The following is a 24,828-nucleotide window of genomic DNA, read 5'->3' as shown; positions in this document are numbered from 1 at the left end:
AGAAGACCAAATCAGTCCATAACGAAACAGGAAACTTTAAACAATACAAACTTTAACTGTAGTCAACACCCAAACTACCTTCAAATGTTCCAAGACAGGCAGTTTGGGTGGCCAATTCTACTGATGGTCAGAGAAAACTAATCTCCATCTTATGTAAACTCTTCTAAAGCACACACAAAAAAACTGGGGAATTATTTAACTTATTTTCCCAGACCAGCTCTCTGTAACTATAAAACCAGATGAGTACTCCCACTCCTACCATGCAAAGAACACTTGAGCACAGTTCACCCACAGAGTAGCAAATATCCTAAGCAAACAAATAGCATATTCAATATAGCAGTTAATTACATGAACAGACAGGTTATGGCTAAAGAATGAAAATATGATTCAAACTGGAAAATAGCTCAAGTATAATTCTCCACAATAACAAATTAGGGGAGAACATTGAAGCATGTCAATGGATGTGGAAATACCCTCTGAAATCAACTCAACATGAGTACGACTTTTAACAAATTGATATTAGAAAGGAACTTCCATTTCCTAATATCTACAGCAAACATGCTTATATGTGAAATGCTTGATGCATTTTCATTCAAGACAGGAACAACTCAAAGATGTATGCTCTCCCTTGGACAATGCAAAAATTCACTGGAACACACAGTTAGAACTGTGCACATCAAAGGAAATAAGAAGTGTGAATAACGAAAAAGATAATGTTTTGTGACAATATGGTCATCCACATAGGGAATTCGAAGAAATGGATACATGGAATACTCAATAAGAGATGAGAAAAAACTTGGTATGGAAGATTACTACAGTAAAACCAAGAGCCTTGCCACATACACAAAGCACTAACTATTTAGAAGATGTAATTTAAAAATGTCCCATTCGAAACACAAATCCAGAAATTACCTAAGAAGGCTAACAAAATATATAAAATCTTAATAGAGGGTACAACACAAATTTGTAGATAGATATGGAAAGACAGTCTCAAATAAATAGTCTCAAATAAAAAGTCTCTAGCAGTATACCATATTCATTTATGGGGGGAAACTGTTATAAAGATGTCAAGTCTGCTTAAATTATTTATAGATTTAGTGCTTTACCTGTAGCTCTCAACATGGTGGTGAAGTGTAGGCTGCTGTCTTTGTTCCCAAAATCTAGAGTGGCAAACTAAAGAAGGGAAAATGAAGCAAATGAGAAGCAAAATATCAACCACAAAAGCTAAACAACAAAACACGAGAAGCCTCTGGAGGAGACTGAAGTCTGTTTGAACAGGATAATAAAATAAAATGCAGGAGGAGAGAGTAGGGGAGTTTCTGTGGGTAACAGTGTGAGAGATTCCTGCCCCGTCATCACAGGGCCAACAGCCGCCAGACCCTTTGAGCTCTGTTCTGTCCCTCAGGCGCATCTGCAGCCCAACACACAGGGTTCCTCACACCCGCTCACCTCCCAGATGAAGAACTGAGGCCGTGAGGCTTGGGCATCTTCACAGGATCACTTGCTAGTGAGGGCCGGGGTGTGCTCAGAGCCCTGGTCTTAATTCCCCTGGAGGCCCCGTCCTTCCCACCCACACCTGGCCAAGGCCTGACCTTCCAACTTCTCATGCCTTCCTCTTCTCAGTGCTACATGATGCCTCTGAGGTGACAGAAAGCAGGCCCACGGGAGGAAGAGGGTGAGGAGAATCAGAAGCACTGTGGGGCAGCTTTTTTGCTGCTGAGAACTGACTCTGCCGGGGGCCGGCGTCTCTGTCCATCCCAGCGCCTCCCGCGTGAGGGCGGTGCCCTGTCCCTGCTGCTGCCATGGGGTGTCCTGCCCAACTGCACCTGCCAGGCTGACCAGCTCCTCGCTGCTGCCCCTTCTGAAGGCTGCACAGGAGGATCTCCTGTCATTCCCTACACAGAGCTTTCCGACTCCCTGCAGAAGTCCTCCCGCTGTCCCAGCTTTCACTCTGGACCCCCTCCGACACCTACAGTCCCTTTGCTTTGGATAGTGACCGTTAGAACCTGGTAATCCTTCTGGGAAACTTCAACACATTCTCCAAATGATTTCCCCTTGGGTGTGTGAGTACTCTGATGTGCCACATAATCAACTGGGTCTTTGGATAAAAACCTGAAGTTAAAGAGAGGGATTTTTAAAAATACCTGACATTTGCAGCCGGATTTTAATGAGGTTTCTTCTTTGAAACTGGCCACCGAACACACGCCCAGATGAATGAACTTACTAGGTGGTCAAAACCCAAAGCCTCCATCCTAAGTGGTAGATGAGGAAGGACCACAGAAGTAGAGTGAAGGTTTTCAAGGCTGAACACTTGAAAACTGTGTGATCCTCCTCTGAGGTGAAAAAATAGTTCCTTGATAGCTCAGATTTTAAAAGAAAGAAAATAATTATCCATCTTTCCTTGGCCTCTTGACTGGTACCTGACCCACAGGAAGGTCATGGTTGTCAGCGTGCCTAACGGTACCTGGGCAGGTGCTCAGGCAAGTCCAGTTGTGTGGAGGCAGGTGACACTCCCAGGAGAAGATAGCCTTGCATCAAAAGGAAAGAGACCACTCTCAGTCGACTGATGTTACAGTCAGTATTATGGTCAGGATCACAAAGGGAGTACAGAAATGTGCTATGTGGTGACATGCAAATCCACCTGACTGACTTTTACATGCTTCTCTTAAGATTATTGTGACACTGTGTTTGAAAACATCTGACATATAGGAGGCACTTAAGTATCTGGAGGATATCAAGGCAAATCTGGCTTTCTCAGAAACTCTTCCAAGAAATGAAGAACCTAGTCATAACAAATGAAACATGTATATTATCAAGTATGAAACAGATCGCCAGCCCAGGTTGGATGCATGAGACAAGTGATCAGGGCTGGTGCACTGGGAAGACCCAGAGGGAAGGGATGGGGAGGGAGGTGGGAGGGGGGATCAGGATGGGGAACACATGTAAATCCATGGCTGATTCATGTCAATGTGTGGCAAAACCCACTACAATATTGTAAAGTAATTAGCCTACAACTAATTAAAAAAAAAACAAATGATAATGGCCACTCTTAATTGAGCACCTACTGTGGGTCACCATGTGAGAGAGACTACAAGTGCTCATCCATATTTTGTCTTCCTTTCCTCCATCCCAGACACAGGGGACGCTATATCGCCTGACCACTTGTAGTTAGGAAGGGTCATGTGACTAGCCATTGCCATCGAGATACAAGCAGGAGCACTGTTGCTCATGTCTGGAGCCAGTATGCCATTTCTGTGCTTTCTCTTTCACTCAGCAGCAAACATGGCAATCCAGTGGTAGAACCCCAGAATGGAAACAGCATGGGAACTGGGGCCCCCTCAGATCAGATTTAGTGGCTCAGTCGTGTCTGACCCTCTGTAGCCCCATTTACTGAAGTTCACCAGGCTCCTCTGATATTCTCCAGGCAAAAATACTGGAGTGCGTTGCCATTCTCTTCTCCAGGGGATCTTCCTGAACTAGGGGTAGAACCTGCATCTCCTGTCTCCTGCGTTGCAGGCGGTTTCTTTACCGTCTGAGCCACTAGGGAAGCCCAAGTTGAGCCATGCAAATTTCAGGTTTTACCTGTTGTGTCAACTAGCAGTTACTTTAGCTGATATATAGCAACTGTTTTGGCTTCCCGGATGGTTCAGATGGTAAAGAACACACCTGCAGTGCAGGAGACCCGGGTTCAATCCCTGGGTTGGAAAGATTCCTTGGAGAAGAGCATGGCAACCCATTCCAGTATTCTTGCTTGGAGAACCCCATGGATAGAGGATTCTGGTGGGCTACACCCCATGGGGTCTCAAGGAGATGGACATGACTGAGTGATTAACAATAACTAAAAAATGTGTTGTTATAGTTACTTATGTACTGTAATTACAATGATAATAGTTCATGCACTCTTCTTGAGAAAACTTTTAAAACTTCAGACACATCATATTTTTCCCCCTCTACAAAGTTTCCTCAAAATTCAGCCCTGTCTTCAGAAATAACCACATCTAACAATCTGGTGTATGTAATTGTAAAGGTGATTCTAGACTTTCACACATAATTGTTTGTGAGTCTGAGGTGTGGGGGCTGATGATGACCATGATATGGCAGTGGCATGTGACAAGCTTTATATGGGCAGTACTTTGACAGGATGGCATGTGAAGGGAAGTCCCTCACAGCAAGAGATCTTACTCCAGCACAGTGGGGAATCTCTGGGTCAGAGAGCTGGGAAAGGCAGCAGTGGCCTGAAGTCTTATGGTTCCAGGTATAGTTATCTCATCTATGCCAAGTTACTGTTATCTACGCCCAGCAGGTTTGGGGTACAGTTTTTCAGGGTATGCCAAGAAAGCAGGTTCTAAATGGTGAAAATCAGTTTATTCGGAGTACATTTAAAGTAATTAGATGTTAAAAATTTGAGCTTCCTGGGGAGTATTTTAGGGAAGGGCTCCATCTCACACTTCTGCAACCATTCTGTAGCACACTCCACTCCCAGGCCCAAGCTTCACTTGCCTTCCTATTGTGCCTGATGGGTCATTTCCTCCTAAATGCCACCAGAGTTCCTCCAGCACTTCAGGGACACTGGCTTAGCTTGTCATTCTATGAGGTGCTCTCTCTTGCCACCATCTTGTTCTTTCACAGCATTGATCTGATTTTCCTAGAAAATGGGACTTTTTACAGTTACTCATGGGCTAAAATGGTTTGTCTCTGTTGGCTGTGTACATATCAGGCACCTCTCCTACAGATGTTTGCAGAAATGTACTTGCATCATTGTGCCTGTTTGTGTTTATGGCCGTGTTGACATGTATTGGGGGCCAAATAAAGTTGATCCAACCAGATCATGTGATCTGTAAGTCATTTTCTGATCTTCTACTGAGTGCCCATGGTGGCCACCAGGACCACAGAGCATGACATGTGAACTCTGACCTGAGCAACTCATGATCTAATAGGCAGTCTGGCCACACACACTTTACGGGGTTCTCGAGGAAAGAATACTGGATTGTGTTGGCATTTCCTCCTTCAGTGGACCACGTATTGTCAGGACTCTTCACTGTGACCCATCCAGCTTGGGTGTCCCTTCACGGCGTGGCTCAGAGCTTCATTGATTTAGGCAAGCCCTTTTGCCTCGACAAGGCTGCAATCCATGAAGGGTGCCCTGATGCTGGGAAAGATTGAAGGCAAAAGGAGAAGGAGGCTGCAGAGGAGGAGATGGTTAGATAGCATCACTGAACCAATGGGCATGGATTTGAGCAAACTCTGCGAGATAGTGGAGGACAGAGGAGCCTGGTGTGCTGCAGTCCATGGGGTTGCAAAGAGTCAGACACGACTTAGCAATTGATTAACAATAAATGGCCACATAACAAAGTTCCTTCTTTATGTTCTAGAAGTACCAAGGCATATAGACAACAAAAATGGATAATCACAAATATATTTGGTTTTGAGTGAGAATACTAAGTCAGACTTAGGTTTAAAGGAGTTGGCAAAGCACATGGCTATAAACAGGGACTCTGAATCCAGCCAGCCTGGACTTCAGTCCTGACTCTTCTACTTCCTGGCTGAGTGATCTTGTGTAAGCTTTCGACCTCTCTGTGCCTCAGTCCCCTCATCTGTAAACCATGGATATCAATAGTACCTAACTCATTGGGCAGTTAGGAGGACAAAACCAGGTAATATCTGTAAACACATCCAACAGCACCTGGCACATAGTAAGTGCCCAGTGAGTGCTTATTAAATCAGCAAATTCTGACCTCACCAGACACTGCTGTGTAGCCTCAGGATTCTGTCATTCAGCTCAATAAACAGAACTTGGAAGTCTGTAAAACAGGGCTAAAATTTGTGCTCCAAGAGATGTGATGAACATGAAACACTTAGCCTCCTGAGGCCTGGAAACCCTCAGATCCTCCCATGCTCCAGAGGGTGCTGTTTTACCTCTCGAAGGTTCTACATGGATGGCCTCCCTTGCCATGACTTAAGCCTCCAATAGTTAAACTGCAGGGTATACCTTGCATTTTACTCTCCCAGTCATCTCTGCTGCCATTTCAGATCACAGAGGTCATGGTAATGATTTGAAACCAGATGATTGGTATTCCCTAGCCTCTTCTCATTTAGATAAATAAGTATCAGTAGATCAACATCCTGACATGTGCTGCTCATCCCCAAACACTCATTTATGCTTTTTCCACCACCCTGTCATGGGCATGTGCTTTTGTTGCCCATCACACACATCCTGCCATAATAGCAGAGGTAGCTGGGAGCCTTGGCCTGAGTGGGAAATTCACATCAACAGGAATACTCATTATTTGCGATCAGCTTCTAATTAGTCCCATCATTTCTGTGCTCTTCTGAGCCCATCTCTGGGTTTTTCATTCGTCTGTTCCCCTGGCACTTGAAGATGCATGTGGCTTTCCAGCACTGGCAGTCAGTAGCCCAGGGTAGACAGAATAGCCCAGCGCCCGCAAAGACGGTTCCCTACAGGGAAGGAGTGCCAGCGACAAAAGCCAGACAGGCAGCTTCCTGCGATGCTCTCAGAAAAACAGCCGTTGTAGGGACCACTTCTGTTATTGGTACCCCAAACAAGTTGCTTTATAAGGAGCTGTGAATACATTGCAACTGCCATTACTTAAAATTGCCCAGTACCACAAGAAACTTTGCAGACCTCACCTTGGGGCTTAATTCCTGAATCATGTCAAAAGAGCTGCCACACTTCAGGCACGTTGGAGGTAGCCAGTCGACAGTGACCCTATTTCCTGGGAGATGTCAGGCTGGTGGAGGAGCTGAAGGAATCAAGGGCATGCTAGTGGGTTTGTCCACATTTGTGTTTTCACTTATAACATAATGGAAACTGCTCCTTCCATTTTCCCTGCCACCTTTGCTTTTAGATGTATGTGATGTTGAACCTGGAAAGGCCCTGAGGGATTGTGTATGGCAGGAAAGTCTAGGTTATTCTGGTCCTCCATGACTGACTCCCTATGACTTTTCTGATCTAAACTTCATATAGTTTGCTGGTCTCTCCTGATATATGTATATCAATACCAGTGTACTAGTGTATACCAATGTATTGGTACATACCAGTGTACCAATTTATACTGATATACAATATATCAAATGTACACTAATTGTACACTCAAATGTACAATAATTGATGAATAGACAGAATGTGTATCTATGCAGGGTTTCCCTGATAGCTCAGTTGGCCAATGACATATTATTTAACCATTCAAAAGGATTGAACTAAAGACTTAAGGGGAAAGAAAGAAGGATGTACTGATACTTTTTCCAACCTGAACCAACCTTTAACTATTTGAATGGGGGTAGGTTCCAGAGAATGGCTTTACTTTCTAAGGAAGGATGTGATGGGTAATTTCTAGCTAGTGATTTTCTACAGGGGGATTCAGATGTTGGGGAGGGCTTCGGAGTAGATGTATATTACACTCATACACACGTGAAAGGTTCTCTTTGGTTGAACTTACTGATAAAACACCCAGAGGAGGATATAACATTTTAAAAGGACAACTTTTGGAAGGATATGAAGAAAGTGCAACCCACAGCTTTAGTCATTTGCTTGTCTCTGATAATAGCTGCAACTCACCTACAGCCTGCAATCCTTGACAGGGCAGCAGAATCCCCAGGGATCTTGCTGTTAATGATGAAGGGACGTAGCAAAAAGTCAGGTATTCCAAAGGCCTTTGTGAGGCATCTGCTGATTGGTTTTCAGCTGCAGAGTCAAGAGTAATATCGGCACCGCAAACGTGTGGTTACCTAGCACCCATTGTGTTTGTTAACTTCCCTGAACAAGCACCAGCAGACTGTAGGGGAGGCCAGGATTGGATCAGTACTGTTGGGTGATAGCATCTGTGTGGGGTTTTGGAGTTGGGGGAGTTGAAGTTCTAAGCTCACTGACCTGCTTCAGGGATTCAAATCCCCTGTTCGATGCTGCATGACACAAGTTGATTCTTGAGGAGGAACTGGAAGAAAGGAAAACTCCATAATCCATGTCACACCCCAAGGTTTGAACACACAGTTGTAGTTGGTTCAGAGGCTGTTCTTTAAGCTGAGTTAGGAGCTGGGGAGGCTCTGGTTTGCACAGTCAGGCAGGGACCTGTTTGTGTGTGCAAGCTGACTTTCACACATATTCTGGTCAATATGCCACAGGCTTTCCATAGACCCCATCTATGGGCACAAATAACTTCACCAAGTGAGACCAAAGCCAGTGGCCTGTGCAGAAACCGAAGCTACAAGTGAAGCCTCGAGAGATATATCTAGGCTACTGCTCTCTGAGCTCTTTCTCTGAGCCAGGTCCTTGGTTAGACACATTGGGCAGTAGGATGAGAGGAAGGAAAATCCAGGAGGCAATGTCATCAGGAGCCAGGAGCACAGTCCTAGGGAACCTCCTTTCCTCAGAGCCACTGACATGTGAATGACGTCACTGGCTTCTTACGCGGCCAGAAATGGATCAGCTTTGTGTCTCCTTTCCTTTTCCCACCCACACCAGTACCTGAGGCTGCACACTCATCCAGCCACCAAGGTCCACCAGTTCTAAGTCAAAGATGTCTCGACCCCGCTTTCTCCCATGGCCATGGGCTGAATTCAGGTCCTCATTCTTTCTGGTCTTCTAACTGCTCTCTACTCCCAGGACCTCAAATCTGTGCTCCACACTGCTGATGAGGAACTATCTAGAAGCACTGACAGGACCACTGAGAAAGGCTCTGGGCTTTCTGTAGGTAAGGGGAGGAAGTCTCCAGTTCAAAACAGTCCACATCAACAGCATTGGACAGCCACTCTGGGGCTCCACCCCGTGGCCTAAGGGGCAAAACAAGGCATGGAGTTGGCTGCCACTCCCGGGGGAAGTGGGCAGTCAAGAAGTGGGCCACCCCAGCCTACCAGGTGGGGGGGGGGGTTGGGGACAGGAGGCCCCTGGCCACCAGAAGTTCCCCCACTGGCCTTCAGTCACCTGCTGCTCAGACACAAAACCCAACAGCAGAGTGGGAGGGGGCAGTGAAGTGAGCCCGCGCACCTGGCAGGAGCTGGAAAGGGGAGCAGGGAATGGGGGTGGGGACAGGGGTGGGTGGGGGCAGAATCCAGAGAAGGGCAAAGGACCCTGGGAAGGGCACAAGCTTAGGAGAAGGCCCAGGTGTCCTGGGAAGGTCATAAGAGAGGGGGGCTCTGGGCCTGGGGAGGGATGAGGGGTGCTGGCTGATGGGCTATGGGTTTCTGAAGAAGACACTTGGTTTCTCCAGGGTCTGGAGAAAGCTGCAGAGTGTGGGGTCAGAAAAAGATGTGGGGCTGTGGTGGGGAGTAGGGGCAATAAGCAGATTTCAGAGATGGGGAGAGGGCCTCAGAGCTTGGGATAGGGGAGAGTGCTCCAAGGAACAGTAGGTGGGTCCAGGGAGAGGGCTCAGGATCACAGATGAGGATGGAATGACAGGGTTTTGGGAAGAACGTGGAGTCTCTGGGATTTCCCAGAGGACTCCGGGGGTCTGGGGAGGGCAACGGGGTGCAGGGAAGGGATGCCAAGCTTAAGAGAGGGCGCTAGGATCCTGGGAAGGGGTGCTGGGTCCAGGGGAGGAGCGCGCGGGGTGAGAGGTATGGCTTGGAATTGGGTCATTGGCAAGGAATCTGGCGAGGGGTACCGGGTCCAGGGAAGAAATTCCGAGTCCAAGGGAAGGGCAAGTGGTCTGGGGAAGAGGCACGGGTTCAGAGATAGGAGAACCCAGAATCCGGGGAAGGATGTGGGACTGGGAGAGGGCTTGGGGTCCCAGCGAGCAATACAGAATCCATAGGAAGAGCCCGGGGTCCTAGGAAGAGATGCGGATTCTGGGGCAAACTCGGAGTCGTGGGTCTGGGGCCTCAGAGGGCTGAGGCAGTGCTTTAACTGCTTCAGATGGAGTCATTGTCCAGGTTCCGGCAAATGCACCACAGAATCACGCAGAGGATGAGCAGGATAGCGAAGAGGAACAGAGCCATGAAGATGGCCTTGGTCCCTGGGGTGAACAGGGCCTGCATGGTCCCGCCGAGGGGGCGCGGCAAGGTCCTGAAGGAGGGACAGCGACGAGAGTGGTGCAGGCTGCCACCTGCACCCGTGGAGAGATGCCTTGAATGGAGGACACTTCTGTGGACCAGCATCCCTGGGGCACCTGCTCGCTTCGGGCCAAGGGTGTGCCTGGTCTGGTAGAGACACCAGGTCCCCTGGACCCCAGCCCACGACTCCTTCACCGTGGTGCAGCCAGGAGGCTCTGCCCTTGGCCGGTGGGAATCAAAGAAGTTTAAGGCTGAGGGAGAACTGTCAGGTGCTGCTGAGCACCTCCAGAGTGGATCCAGGGTCTCCTCGAGGAGAGAGACTGGGGAGAAGTGTGGGCGTCTCCCCTATGTTCCCCAGGGCATCCCTAAATGATGATCCCACTCATCTCTCTGGCACATTGGGAAAAAAGAGATTGGGGAAGTCATACTCTATTCCCATCCCATCCCATCCCATGCCCAGCATTACGCACTGACAGTTTCCTGCACACTGTGACTGATTCCGGGGCCCTCACCATCCTTTGCTGGATCTTTAAGGAAAAGTGAAAGTCGCTCAGTTGTGTCCAATTCTCTGCTGGTCTCCTCCATCCATGGAAATCTTGAGGCAACACTGGAATGGATTGCCATTCCCTTCTGCAGGGGATTTTCCTGACCCCCAAAATTGAACCTGTGTCTCCTGCACTGCAGGCACGTTTTTTCCCGTGATTCTGAGACACCAGGTGATCTCTGATCTCTAACAAGCGAGAAGCCAAAAGTAGCCACGATGGGCCATGGCTGCTTGAACAAATCCCGAGCCTTCTCGAAGACCACTAGGGTGCATCCATCTGTGCCTGGGGTGAGCCAAGCCCCACTCTGGCTGCTTTGTCTCCATTGCAACCCACCCTCCCCACCCCCACCCCGACTGCTGCTCTCCTCTGCAGTGATTCGGGACCAGCAGCACCCCATCACCTGTGTGCAGAGAATAGACAGGGGATCTCAGGCTCTACCCAACAACAGGGAAGATCTGCATATTAACGAGATCTCCAGGAGGAGGAGGGACTTCCCTGGTGGCTCAGATGATCTGCCTGCAGTGCGAGAGACCCTGGTTCAATCCCTGGGTCAGGAAGATGCCCTGGGGAAGGGAATGGCAACCCCAGAATTTCATGGACAGAGGAGACTGGTGGCTTCCAAGAGGTCGCAAAGAATCTGACACTGCTGAGAGACTCACACTTTCACTTTCAGGAGGGGGAGGGGGCAAGTCACCACGTGTTCACTGTGCCTGGTGCTGTGGTCCTCTGCCTTGTATATCTGTGAATGCGGGGTCATCGCGTCATCCATAGTCAGAAATGGCTTCCCCAGTTGCTCCTGTCTGCCTGTTAAGTCTCTTCAGTCTTTTCCTGCACTGGCAGTGGGTTCTTTAATTCCTACCGCCACCCAGTGGTAAATAATTCCCTGGCAGTGCAGGAGCTGCAGGAGATCTGGTTCAACCCCTGGGAAGAGAAAATTCCTTGGGGGAGGAAATGGCAATCCACTCCAGCAACCTGCCTGGGAAATTCCATGGACAGAGGAGCCTGGTGGGCTACAGTCCATGAATGACTTAGCACACACGCATAGTCAGAAGTAATCGAGCCTGATTTCTTCAGTGGAGACTTTCTAGAAGCTCCAGTTAGTTACTCACCTAGCAAGAGTTGTTCTCAATTCTTTAGGAGCGTGATTTCATTCATTCTGGAGAAGAAATTTTTTCATGACTGAACAGCAAGGACCACGGAGAAAAAAAATGACCTTAGTGGTTTAAAGGAAAACAGAAGTTAGGTCTTTTCTTCCCAGCCTCCACCCCAGCTCCAAATCTCTGTTCTTGGCATTTTCCCTACTCTCCAGGTGGTTTCTCAGGTGGAGACAGGCAATCAACACTGATTTCTGTGCTCTGCACATCAACCCTGCAGTCTAGCCTGTTCTAGTGGGAGGGGGAAGTAGCGCTTTGCCCATGGGGTTGTCAGAAAACGTGACTGTCAGACTTGCAAGCACTGGCTGCACAGGCCAGATCACCTTTCACTCCCCCAGCTGCCAACGTGCCGTTTACCAGCCACTGTCAGGAGAGCATTGCTGTTGAAAGGAATGAGGCCACTTCCAATTTGAGTGAGATCCTACGTGCTCAGTCGCTCAGTTGTGTCCGACTCTTTGTGACCCCATGGACCGCAGTTCGCCAAGCTCTTCTGTTCATGGGATTTCCCATGCAAGAATACTAGAGTGGGTTGTCATGCCCTTCTCCAGGGTGTCTTCCCACCTCAGGGATTGAGCCCTCATCTCTTATGTCTTCTGCCTTGGCAGGCAAGTTCTTTACCAGTAGTGCCACCTGGGTAGCCCATTTGTTTATTTTTGCTTTCATTTCCTTTACTTTAGGAGATGGATCCAAAAACAAGGCTGTTGTGATTTCTGTCAAAAAGTGTTCTGCCCAAGTTTTCATCCAGAAGTTCTCCATATTCAATCTTAAACATAGGTCTCAAATCCATTTTGAGTATGTTTTTCTATATAGTATTAGATCATGTTCTAATTTCTTTCTTTTACATGCAACTGTCCAGTTTTCCCAGCACCACTTACTGGAGAGACTGTCTTTTTTCAACTGTGTACTGTACTCTGACCTCCTTTGATGTAGATTAGTTGACCATAGGTGCATAGGCTTGTTCCTATGATTTCTATCTTATTTCATTGATCTGTATGTCTGTTTTTGTTCCAGTACCATACTGTTTGATTACTATAGCTTCATAGTATAGTCTAAGGTCAAGTAGCTTGGTTCCTCCAACTCCGTTCTTTTTTTTATTTGACAGTGTCTGGGCTTTGTTGCAGCACATGGGATCTCTGATATTCATTGAGGCATGTGGGATGCTCAGGCACAGCATTCAGAATCCTCAGTTTCAACACCTGGGATCTTTTTAGATGTGGCATGCAGGGTCTTTAGCTGCAGCCGCAGCATGTGAACTCTATGTTGTGGCATGTGAATCTCTGTTGCAGCATGCTAACTCTTAGTTGCTGCATGTGGGATCTAGTTCTCTGATCAGGGATCAAACCTGGGCCCCCTACATTGAGAGAATGGAGTCTTAGCCACTGGACCACCACTGAAGTCCCTCCAACTCTGTTCTTTTTTCCCAAGATGGTCTTGGCTATTTGGGGTCTTATGTGTCATCAAAATTTCTAGTTCTATGTAAAATATCATTGGTAATTTGAATCTATAGATTGCCTTGTGTAGTATAGTCATCTTACAAAATTGATTCTTCCAATCTAAGAACATGGTAAAGCTTTCCATCTTGTGCTGTCTTCAATTTCACTCATCAATATCTTACAGTTTTCCAAGTACAGGTCTTTTGCCTCCTTAGCTAGGTTTAGTTCTAGGTAGTTCATTCTTTTTGATGCAGTTAAATGGGACTATTTAATGGTAAATGGGTAATACCCTGAAGTTCTCTTTCTGCTACATGCTATTAGTGTACAGAAATGCAAATAATTTTTTATATATTAATTTTGTATACTGCAACTTCACTGAATTCATCGAAGAGCTCTAGTAGTTTTCTGGACCATGACCCTGGGAGGTCTCTCGGCCAGAACAAAAGGGAACTTCAAGTTGCCATGGGTAGCCAAGGGGAGCAGGGGTGGGTGAGCATCTCTCAGGAATATGTAGGGGCAACCAGAACATACATAGAGGAAAAGGAGGGCCCGGGGGTTCAGCCATTGGCCGGGAGTGCCCTGCCACAATCCTGATAGCTAAGGAGGCAGCCGAGAGTGTTTGCGGGGTCCCAGACAGTCTAAAATGGAACTCGCCTTTTCAGGGGTATGAGGCATCCCCGGGTCACACGGGAGTGAACTGAGTAGGGCTTCTGTCTACGGGAAACACTGGGCAATTCTATCTAGCTCACCTGAGCTGTGTCTAGAAACATTTAATTCAGACGGTGTTTCAGCCCGTCTTCAGTTTGCAAGAATCGACAAGGAAGCCCACCCCTCAGTCGTGATGGGAGGCTTCCAGCATGGAACCTAGGTCCACCGGGAGATCAGTGCTTAGGGGCCTTAGATAACCACGTGGCAGTCTTAAATGTGAGGACCCTTGCCACCTCCTGTACCTCCTCCTAGTCCTCAGGACCCCGTGTGGCAGGTGCCCCTAGAATTATCCATGTGGGGAAGCAGAGTCTCAGATTGGGTGAGCCAGGCAGCTGGGGATCAGCAGGGCTGTGGTACCCGCTGTGGCATCTCCTCACCCGAGCCTTCTCTCTCACCCACTGGGCTGAGTACCTGGGTCCCAGATGGCTGATGCCATAAGGTCAGAGGCATTTCTGATTCTGGAAGTCTCAGGAAGATCCTCAACACCAGGAACAGTGTTGGGGTGGGGGGCGTTAGTAGGGTGGGTTGCCCATGAGGGCCACCCTGTATGGCCACCTCTTTGATGCTAGAGCACCAGGCCCAAGAGCAGGATGGCAGCTCTCATGGCCTGGATGCAGAGCTGGACGGAGGTCCCGTGGACGTCAGTCACAAAAAAGGGAGCCACACTGTGCATGAAGGCCCAGGGTGACCACCTCTTCCCGTGTGCCTGGGACCACGGTATGCAGAACAAGGCCAGCCTGGGGTGGACATAGGCAGGCTGCTGAGCCCACAGGATAGAAGCCTGTCCTTCTGTGTCCCCAGGATCTTACCCATTGCCTGCACAGCCCACACCCTGGGGCTCCTGCAGACTGACGGCAGGGCCTGGAGAGGGTCTGTGTTGGGGACTGGCTACCCAGCCGGGGACACTGCACAGAGGGCCAGGTGGCTGTACCCTTGACTGTGAACACCCACCCTGGACATGGCTGTGCTTGAGCGCAAGGGTGCCATGTCAAACCCTCAAGGCACCTGTGAACACAGAGGAGGGGCTGACTTTGAGGGTCACACGTCTGTCAGGGCACATCTGCCCAGCCCTGGGGCTCCAGGACAAAAAGGCCATGCCCGGTTTGCACGATTGCTCAGCCTGAGACTTCACGCCCATGCGCGAGTGTCATGGTGCCCACTTCCAGGACAAGCGTGGACCAGGAGGCTGACATGCTGACCAGCCTGGGTGAAACCGGCCCTTTATTAGGTCACATAATGACTGCCTTGTGATGTCAGCCCTGAGGAAGCAGAGGCCTTTGGTGAGGGGCGGAGCACCCTTGTGAGCCTGGACTGCTCCTGGCCATTGCACTGTCCCATTTCCAGGAAGGAGGGATGCACCACCCTCCGTGTGGCTGTGGACAAGGAGGGTGCCATGATGGATGGGGTGCCCGGCTTCCCGGGTGCTCCCTTTCTTCCAAACACAGGGCCTCTGGTCCTTGGCTCAGGGTGCTGTGCCCCACCCTGTGGACCTTTCAGTCTCCCTGGCCCAGCTCGTGCCCACAGGCCACTGCAGCTTCAGGCTGATGCTGGAAGAGAGCACTTTCCAGGCTTTGAGCTAAGAGCCTTTGTTGAAGAGGCTGCACACCGAGTGTGCTGCCCTGCCTGGGGGAGAGGGCAGCCTCCTCTCCCTCCCCTTTCCCAGCAAGCAGTGGACCATTGTCAACAGTCACTGCTTTGTGTCCATCTGGTGTGAGGAAGTTGCCACTTGCATAGGCATCAGTGAGGAGCTCTTTGAGAACATATTGGAGAGGGTGGGCTCAGACAAGGTATTTGAGACAAACTGCCTGAAGAGCTTTTTCTGTCAGCTTAGCTTGTATGGATTCAGCAAAGCGTGCCAGGATGTGCTCACCTCCCTCTGCTTGACCACCCTGCTCATGGAGGAGCCACCTGTCTGTGTCCTGAGCAAGGTAAAGGCACGGGAGTACCTGCTGGGCCCTGGGGGCAGGGGGCCGGCCTGCCCGGAAAGCTGTGTGTAAAGACAGGACTGGGGACCTGCATGACTGCTGGAGCTGCCAGTGCTGCGTGCTGCGTTGGGGAGTTGTGAGCGGGAGATCCTAAGCGTTCTCAGCACAAAGAAGTCACTGCTCCTCCTCTCTTTCTCCCATGGGGATGTCTGGGTGACATGACGGAGGTGAGCTGAATGCCCAGTAGGGATCAAGTCAGGATACCTGGGGGCCAGGTATCACTCTGTACTGCTGACCCGTGAGCCCTTAGATTGCAGTCACACCGGGGAAAGAGATGACACTGCTCACATGCTGGACCTTCCTGTCCTCCAGCCAGGGCACAAATGGGCCCAGGGTGGAGGCAGGTGGGGGGAGGGGTTTGTGTGCCCCCATGACTCCCTCAGGGCTCAGACCTGAAAGAACCGGCCTGCAAGGCGGGAGACCTGGAGTCAATCCCTGGGTTGGGAAGATCTCCTGGAGGAGGGCATAGCAACCCAGTCCAGTATTCTTTCCGAGACAATCCCCATGGACAGAGGAGCCTGGTGGGCTACTGTCCATGGGGTCCTAAAGAGTCGCACACGACTGAGTGACTAAGCACATGACTCCCATAGCTGTGGAGAAGAAGTTTAGTGCAGGGGAGCACAGGTCCTTTGCTGGGAAGTGTCTTGGTCAGCCTAGGAAGTGCAGGCCATGGGTCGACACCTGCATAGAAAGCAGAGAAGCTTGTGCAGTCTGCCCACTGCAAATGCCCTGTCCCCTCTCTGGGCCTTGTGCGAATACTCTTGGGCCACTCTGTCATTTTCCAAGGTCGAGAGGTGACAAGTTACTGAGCCTTGAGGATGGGCAAGCTGGGACACTGACTCCTGTGGGACAGGGTCCCGCTTTCTCCATGAGGTCTGGGGATGGCTGGGTGAGGGCACCCAGGGGCCTAGCTGGGAGGGTGCTGGTATCAGTAAGCCTTTTGAGACTCAGATTTTGCTATTCGGTCTCTCTCTTGGTGAACCCCATTACAGTTCTGCTCCAGTCCCCTTTTTAAGAGAGACAGCCCACACCTCCTTGGGAAGATCAAGAGTAGAAGGGGCATTAAGTCTGTGTCTCAGCAGGTGGAGGGCAGGCCGGTAGCCCTGGGTGTCCCTCCTGTGCCCAGCACCATGAAGCCACAGAACGGCCTGTAACCCTGCCCTGAGGGTGCCCAGGCAACCATGGGCCACCTGGAACTCGCCCCTGCCACCCCTGGCCGGGACCTATGCCACCCCTGCTGCTGGTCCAGAACAGAATTCCCGAACCCCTTGATGCGTCCTGATGCCAGCCCAAGGGCACACAAGCTCCAGTTTCTCTAATCCCAGTCCTGATGGAGGTGGTCCTGCCCATCGAGGGCCCGTGGCTCTGCTTCACCTGGCCTCCTGACCAGATGACTCCTCCCGTGGTGGTGGTGGGCCTGACCACTGTGCCCACCCAGATTTTCAGCCTGCTCCCTGGGCAGCTCCCAGTGGCCATGCTGGTACCTCTGTGCGCCATCAGGATGCCCATCATGGTTCAGTCCCAGAACCCCTTCTATTGCTGTTCAGGCAGGCCCTCTTTCCCATAATCTCCAGCCATTCTTTCCCATAATCCCCACAGCCTTCAGATACACCCCTAGAGGACCCCAAATATGCACCCTATTCAGATAGATAGAGGCAGTCCTGGGGTCAGAACACTGCATGGAATAAGGAGCCTGAAAACACAAGGGATTTCCCACCCAGCACAGGTCTTCAGCGCCTCCATCCTGGGCCTGGCTGAGCATTTGAGTCCCCTCAGGCAGCTGCTTGCTCGGAAGGCAAGACATATGCCTGCCCACCTGCAGCACAATGTGGGTACCTTGTACACACTCAGGGAAGCCCCTCAGATGCTCTGCACCCACTCATTGAAAAGACCCATCAAGGGCTTGACAAGAGCCTGGTGGAGTGTCTTCATGGAAACAGGGACACTGTCCAGCAGGCTCCTCACTTGACATATGAGGAGAAATTAAGCCTCCCCTTGTCGGGGGCCCCCAAAGATCCCTTCCTGTCCTGCAATGCACAGGGCTGGAGCTTGTGGTCCCTGTCCGAGGCCTGCGGGTGTTCAGTTTGGGGACTCGCTGGTGTCTGGACAGCAGGCCCGAGCTTTGGCTTCATTGCAGGGCCTCCATCTGGTAATATTTTCTCGTTTCTCTTTTCTTTTCCCTTTTCAGCTGAGCACTCCAAGGGTGTCACACCTCAGCACCCTTTGCTTGCTGGGGTGTCCATTTTATAACACGCTTTCTCTTAAAAGAGTGTTTGTCCTGCGGAGCATAGCAAAGAGCCCTCCAGGGTCGTGCTGCAGAGACAAGGGCTCCGAGGTCAGGAGAGGGGAGAGCGCACACACTAGTCCACCAGAACCAGAAGACTGGGTCTCCTTGTTGGCAGTCTGGTGCAGGCAGCAGAGGCCCCCGAGAAAGGACACGGGGCGGTGCAGGCCAGGCCTGTGTCAGCCCCAGCACTGAGCTGCTGTGACGCCTGATAAGGCTGCTCACTTCCAAGTCAAAACACAGCCCCTTACGAAGGTCGCTGCCTGGGGAACGCCTTAAATTTCAGAAGGTTTTATTCGGTTTTTTGTCTTGACTTCCATATGCCTTCTGACCTGAATCACACACAGATGCTGCTATTTATAAAACACATTCCCAGAAACCTCAGCATGTGTGGCACCTGCTTACCTGTAAACCCATAAAGTGGAGATGTGCTGATTGCAATATCAAATCATCTGCTTGTCACAAAAGGCAACTTTTATTCACAAAGTCAAGGCTGCCTGACATCAAAAGGCCCATTGGTACATCACTCCCCCCCCTCAGTGCTTGGTAGTTCTTGACTGATGTCTGCAGAGTGAAGTGGCTAAGCATGGGTCTTGCTGGGCCGGGCAGAGGCGGCAGCCTAAGGTCACACAGGAGTGGAGGGAGGGAGCATGGCCCTTATGGGCTGGCCCTGGACAGTCAAGCTATCTCGAGCCCCAGGCATGCCCGGGTCACCAGAGGAGAGGTCAGGTAGCTCTAGAGGCATGGGTTTAGTTCTGTTCCCGAAGCCGCCCAGGCAACAGTGTCTAGGAGAGTGGAAATGCAATTCAACCAGACAGGGTGTCTCAGAGAAGGGTCCTGCCTCACAAGTGCCCCAACTAGGTAAGGGTGACCCTGGGGGCCCAATAAGGCAGACCCCGGGGAGCCAGTGATCCGTGGCCAACTCACTTCCCACCAGCTCTGCCCGAGCCTCCCTCGGCGCAGTGCTCATCTTGGGTCCTCAGTGGCTGTTTCGTCCCCTGGGCTCCCTTGTTCTGTCGTTTCACAAAGGGAGGTGCCATGGCCAAACAGGAATGAGGTGGCAGGGGGGCTGGAAGAGTCTGATTTCTGGATGACAGAAACAAGGATTAACCTGTGACGAGCAAACTTGGCGGTGGTCTGGAGTGCCAGCTCTCTGCAGGAGGAATCACCTGGGACTCCGTGGGAACTGTCATGAGGAAGGGCCCTGGGATGAATCGAGTTACAAACTGGCAGGGGAGGCTGATGAGACACCATGGCCTGGGTTTTGTCCATGCCCAGCCCCACAGACAAGGCCTGTGAATGGGCAGCAAGGTGCTCAGCCATCTGTTGAGCCTCTGGAAAGGGAGGGAAGGTCCCCATCTCCAGCATCTGAGGTCCCAGCCAGGGGCCTCCTGAGGCCCCATGCAAACCATCCAGACGATGAGCTCTGCACGCCCCCGCCCTCAGCAAACCTGGGGATGCCCAAGTCTCACTCAGGCAGCACCTCTGACCTCTGTGCAGTGCTCTGGGGGGTTTTAGGGGGGCTGGGGGCAGCCAGGCCTTCATGGGAGCTGGGCTGGACTGCAGTGAGGCTGAGTCCTTGGCCCTCAGGGGCCCCAGGGGCAGGGCAGTTCAGCCACCCACCCTCCTCCTGAATGTCTCTCCTTCCTGGTAGAAGAGACTAAGGTCACTCAGCCAGTGGTAACTTGGAACCCAAAACAAAGGAGTTCTTGGCCTCCAAGAGCCCCTCTGGCCACTCTGCACAAGAAGGGCCCGTGGTGGGGGGGCATCCATGCAGACCAGTGGAAGAGAGCCACCAGGAGACGCCCTAGGGTACCCCAGAGAGGAGGAGTGTGAAGTCGCTATGTGCGGCCAAGGCCATCTCCAGGTTGCTGAATTCTTGCTAACTCTTCTGCCACTCCTCACCCTCTTTGGCTAAAACAACATCTTTAATACAAAACTTTACAAGTCTGGTGACCGCTGAGAGGCCCCCATGGGAAGGTGATTGGTTACCTGTGCTCCCTGACTGTCATGGGTACAGCAGCCCCCCATCCAGCATCTTTGCTGGGACTGCAGCCTTCTCTCAAGTGTTAAGGAGGCACCCTCCTGAGAGAGGACGAGGGGTCCAGGCACCCTGGAACAGAGGGCCCCATAGAACACAACTCCATCCCTACTGGGCCTCCTGGGGGCCCCGTCTGGGCTGTCAGGCTGAGACCCCAAGCCCCCTTACTTCCTCAGAGAACTCAGGGATTCAGAGCCTTGGTCTTTGGGGCACAGTCACAGGGGGGCAGAGGGAGGTGCACACGTCCTGCCCAGATTCGAGGTGAGGACCAGAGGAGACTGAGGGTCCCCAGGGGATGCATGTGCCACCCTCCTGACAGCCCTGGGGGACCATGCGTCGTGATGTCCAGATGTGACCTCACTGATCCCGATGGGAGGGGAGAAGTGAGGGCCTGGGTCAGGTGCCCGTGTTCAGGTCAGCAGAGTGAAGGAGCCCAGCTGTGCTAGGAGTCAAAGTAGAACCCTGAGGGGGGCCCTGGGACCCCAGGACATCCAGGTCGTCAATGCTCTCAGACCTGGGAGACCCCGGCATGGTTCAGTTAATGAGCCCCCTACTCCTGCTTGCCTCTCAGGGGTCCCGGCTGGGGAGGGACTAGTTCTAAGGGGAGCAAGGTCAGAGTGAGTGGGTGGTACCCAGATCTGCTGAGATTCAAAGTGAAGAGCAGGAGGAGGGTTGAGGAATATCAGGGCAACATCTCAGCTCTGGGAAGCCCTGGGCTTGGAGCCCTGATGTCATATCCGCAGACTCCCCCTGGGAGTCTCAGGTCAGTGATGGCCTGGTGTGAGGGCCCTGTCTCTGGTCAACACAAGGGGCATCCCTAGACCTGCCAGGGCTCGAAATGAGGACCTTGAGGGAGGACGCAGGCAACCCCACAGGTCCTGGAACCTGCTTTCTGCCCGAGGCGACTCTGCTGGCTGCATGGGCACAGGGTCTAGGGACACTGGAGACGTGATATAAGGGGCGGGGCCTCAGAGATTGGAGAGGAGATTCTTAGGTTCTGAAGGAGTTTAGGTGAGGACCCTGAGGGAGGACTGAGGACCCTGGGGGAGGACTGAGGTGACCCCTCAAGAGATTTTTAAGTGGCCTGTGTCAGACCATCCCGGGTGCGAGTTTTCAGTTGAGGCCTGTGGTCCCCATCTGTCCCCTTCCTCACCCCTGTCTGTGGTTTCATCCCAGGCAATGCACTCTTGGTCGAGATGAGTGAGCTGAGCAAGCCAAGCAGGCACGGGGAAAACCTTCAGGACACAGGCGAAGCCCAGGGCATGGTGGAGGTTCAGCTCTTGGGGGCTGAGGTCGGGGAGGCTGCATCCTGCTTGGCCTCCTCCGCCCCCGGGGAGGGAAGCCACTCTGCTCACTATGAGTTCCTGTTGGGTCCCCGGGCCTATCTGGAGACCAGCAAGTGGCAAGTCATGGCATTTGTGCTCAGGGTCAAACAAAGGGCTTTGAGGGTCTTCCCACCCCTGTCTGCAGAGGCTGCAAGGGAGGCGGAAGAGGGGGCCTGAGCCAGAGCAGGAGTCAGGTGATCCTTCCCTCTGTCATTGAAGAGGGAGTTGTCAGCCTTCTCGGAAGTGAGGGCCTGGGCAAGTTTGGGGAACTGCTGTGTAGCATCTTTGGGTTCCTCTTTTCTATGATGACATGGAGATTCATCTCTGCTTTCCTTAGAAAAATTTCAAACTTTGATAGTTTAATAGAAGGCTAAATAACATTTAATGTCTTAGTTTGTGAATGATGAGGATCAAAATGTGTTTGTAGTTACCGAGTTCAAGTACAAGAGTTTTGCTCTTTTGTAAAAGAGATGGGGAAGTCTTCCATTTTGTTTTGTGACCCTGAAATGGATACATTGGAATTGGATTTAGAACTGTTCTGGAAACCTGAGCTTACCTAGCAGCAATACTGATGGGGGAAGATTTAGATAATAATAAAGGTGATCATAGTGAATTCATGTTTCTGTCCTTTTGGGGTATCACTCTCAAAAGCTAAGTTATCTGTTTATTTGGATTTGTCTGGGTTATTTATGGAAATAGAAGACTATTAATCTGAGCCCTCGCCCACTGGCTCATTTATTCTGAAGACCTTTACAGAGCCTCTGCTCCCTGAAAGGCGGTGTGAGCAGTGAAGACACAAGGAGAATCAGGACACCCCCACACCGAGAGCAATGTTCTAGGAGCAAGAGTCACACAAGGAATGTGGAGTAGGTTCCCTAGTCCCACAGAACAAGGCAACACAGGGCGCGGCTCCAGGAGGAGCACCCTGGGGTTGGTGTATGAACCAGGGCTCTTTGGGGCATTGGGAAGCTGGGTTCCTTCTGTGAGAGGTGATTGTGATGAGGCTGCATGGGGGCACCCCTCAGTATTGCATTGTGACTTAGGGGTGATGGGGATGTCTGAAAGGGAACACTGCTGTGAGGTGTCCTTTTGCATCTTGGATAAATCCCAAAAAGATGTGTTTATGGGGCAGGAAGGAAAGGGGTTCTGGCTCTTGTCACATTGCTGTTGACCACAGGGGCAAAGGAGGTGTTTTCCACACCATATCTTCTAGGAATCCTGCAGAAATTTGGACACACTCCTTTGAAGTGATGCCCAAGAAATCCATGGAACTACCCTCTCTTTCCTGGTACTGGGGATATAGAACCCAAGGTGTTAATGAGCTTTAAAATATCTTCTTTTGTAATTGGCCATTAATCAAGGACTTGTGGACCTAACAGAAGCAGAAGATACTAAGAAGACATGGCAAGAATACACAGAAGAACTATATTAAGAAGATCTTTATGACTCAGATAATCACGATTGAGTGTTCACTCACCTAGAGCCAGACATCCTGGAATGTGAAAACAAGTGGGCCTTAAGAAGCATCACTATGAACAATGCTAGTGGAGGTGATGGAATCCAGTTGAGCTATTTCAAATCCTAAAAGATGATGCTGTGAAAGTGCTGCACTCAACATGCAAGCAAATTTGGGTAACTTAGAAGTGGCCACAGGACTGGAAAAAGTCAGTTTTCTTTCCAATCCCAAAGAAAGGCAATGCCAAAGAATGCTCACACTACTCCACGATTGCACTCATCTCAAACACTAGTAAAGTAATGCTGAAAATTCTCTGGCTGACTTGCCAACACTGCCCTTAGTTTCGGATTGGGTTATTTGGGTGGTTGTTTGGTGTCATAATAAGCACAATACAGCTCGTGTTTCTGTGTTCCCGTTGACTTTTCAAAGAAGAGGTTTTGGATTTTAAGCAAGTGATTTCATTTCTATGCATGATCATAGTTTTTATCATGGGATTAAATGAGAAAGCAAAAGCCCAAAGTAATCTTTCCCAAACCAAACAAGTTAAGTTCTCACAAGGTAATACATTCTACTGCATAATAATATTATTTTAAAAGCAGTGGTTGAGTGCTCGCTTCGGCAGCACATATACTAAAATTGGAACGATACAGAAAAGATTAGCATGGCACCTGCGCAAGGATGACACGCAAATTCGTGAAGCGTTCCATATTTAAAAAAAAAAAAAACAGTGGTTGAATATATTCTAACTTTCATGTCAGTTGGGCACATAGCATGTGGAGAGATTCATTCTGTATTGACCAAATATGACTACATACAGGATTGGGAATTGTCTCCTACTGTGTAGACTGAAGCGACTTAGCAGCAGCAGCAGTGTGGATTTTTGGACAAAATTATGCGAAAGTTTCCTACTCTTCCTGACCCATTTCTCCCCATGAGGACTGCCTACTGGCACCCTCAACCAAGGAGGAAACATGCTTGCTCCTTTGGTAATAGGAAGTGTGACATATTTCCAAAATGGAGGACTATGTTTATAGTAGGAATTTTAAGAAACTCCTAACAGACAAAAAGCAAAGGGCAGTTAGTTGAATAGAATGCTGTCCTGGGAACGACCAGTTGTGTCCCTGGAAGGATGCTTCTTATGCTATCATTAGTCATGCACCTTCTTAAGACAAAAGTGAACAAAAACACACAGGTCACAATAACTCATCTGTGCAATGACATGGGAAGGGTTTCACACGGTCATGGACAAAGCATGCAAGGGTGAGCACCTGGAGGCTAAGCACCTCATCAGCTAGGAAACATCCATGCTGAGCATTTTATGGAGCCTGGGCCAAGTGTGCTCACTCAGTTTAGGCACAGTTTCTGGTCCATCTAAATCATCAAGGGTGGACTGCCTTGGGAACAACATGGTTGCTTCCGTGTAGCAGCTAGCAGCACAGTTACAGAGGCACAGTGTTAAAACAGAACCGGAACATGAGTCACACACCTCAGACCCAGATGCCGCCATGTATCAGACCACACACCACTTCAGCACCACGGACAGTGGCCACGGCACCGGGGCTCCAGGACAGAGGGGATGAAGACAGGATAGCACTGGGCTGAGAACAGAACTGCTGATAAAGGATGAAGTGTCGCTCTTTGGGTGCGGCAGGGAACTAGAATAATGACAAGTCCTGACCTCTCACAGAGCAGAATTCATCTTTACAATTGTATAGCTGAGGGTTATTTTTTTTTTTCAATACAAGAAATATATTTTATTCAGAGCCCCCCTTCTTCAATCCTGAGTTCAGTTCTTATGCAGAAATAACTGCTCAAGTAAAATTTATATAAAACTGCCATTTAAGAAAACAGTTTCCAAAAGAAAAGAAGGAAGCTCAGGATTGACTGCAACA

The 24,828-nt window shown here is 50.2% G+C and overlaps 1 long non-coding RNA gene and 1 other non-coding gene across 2 annotated transcripts in view; one reads left to right on the top strand and one right to left on the bottom strand.

Moving 5' to 3' along the window:
• Positions 1–24,828, bottom strand: part of LOC122689871 — a 42,821-nt gene that overhangs the window by 3,359 nt on the left and 14,634 nt on the right. The window lies entirely within an intron of this gene.
• LOC122691000 lies at positions 23,543–23,649 on the top strand. The gene has a single exon (XR_006340250.1). It is a non-coding gene; the product is annotated as a U6 spliceosomal RNA (small nuclear RNA).

The sequence above is a fragment of the Cervus elaphus genome, chromosome X (assembly GCF_910594005.1).
Source record: "Cervus elaphus chromosome X, mCerEla1.1, whole genome shotgun sequence".
NCBI classification, from domain to species: Eukaryota; Metazoa; Chordata; class Mammalia; order Artiodactyla; family Cervidae; genus Cervus; species Cervus elaphus.
Note: the sequence above shows the minus strand (reverse complement) of the source record. Positions and strands in the feature narration are given on the sequence as shown.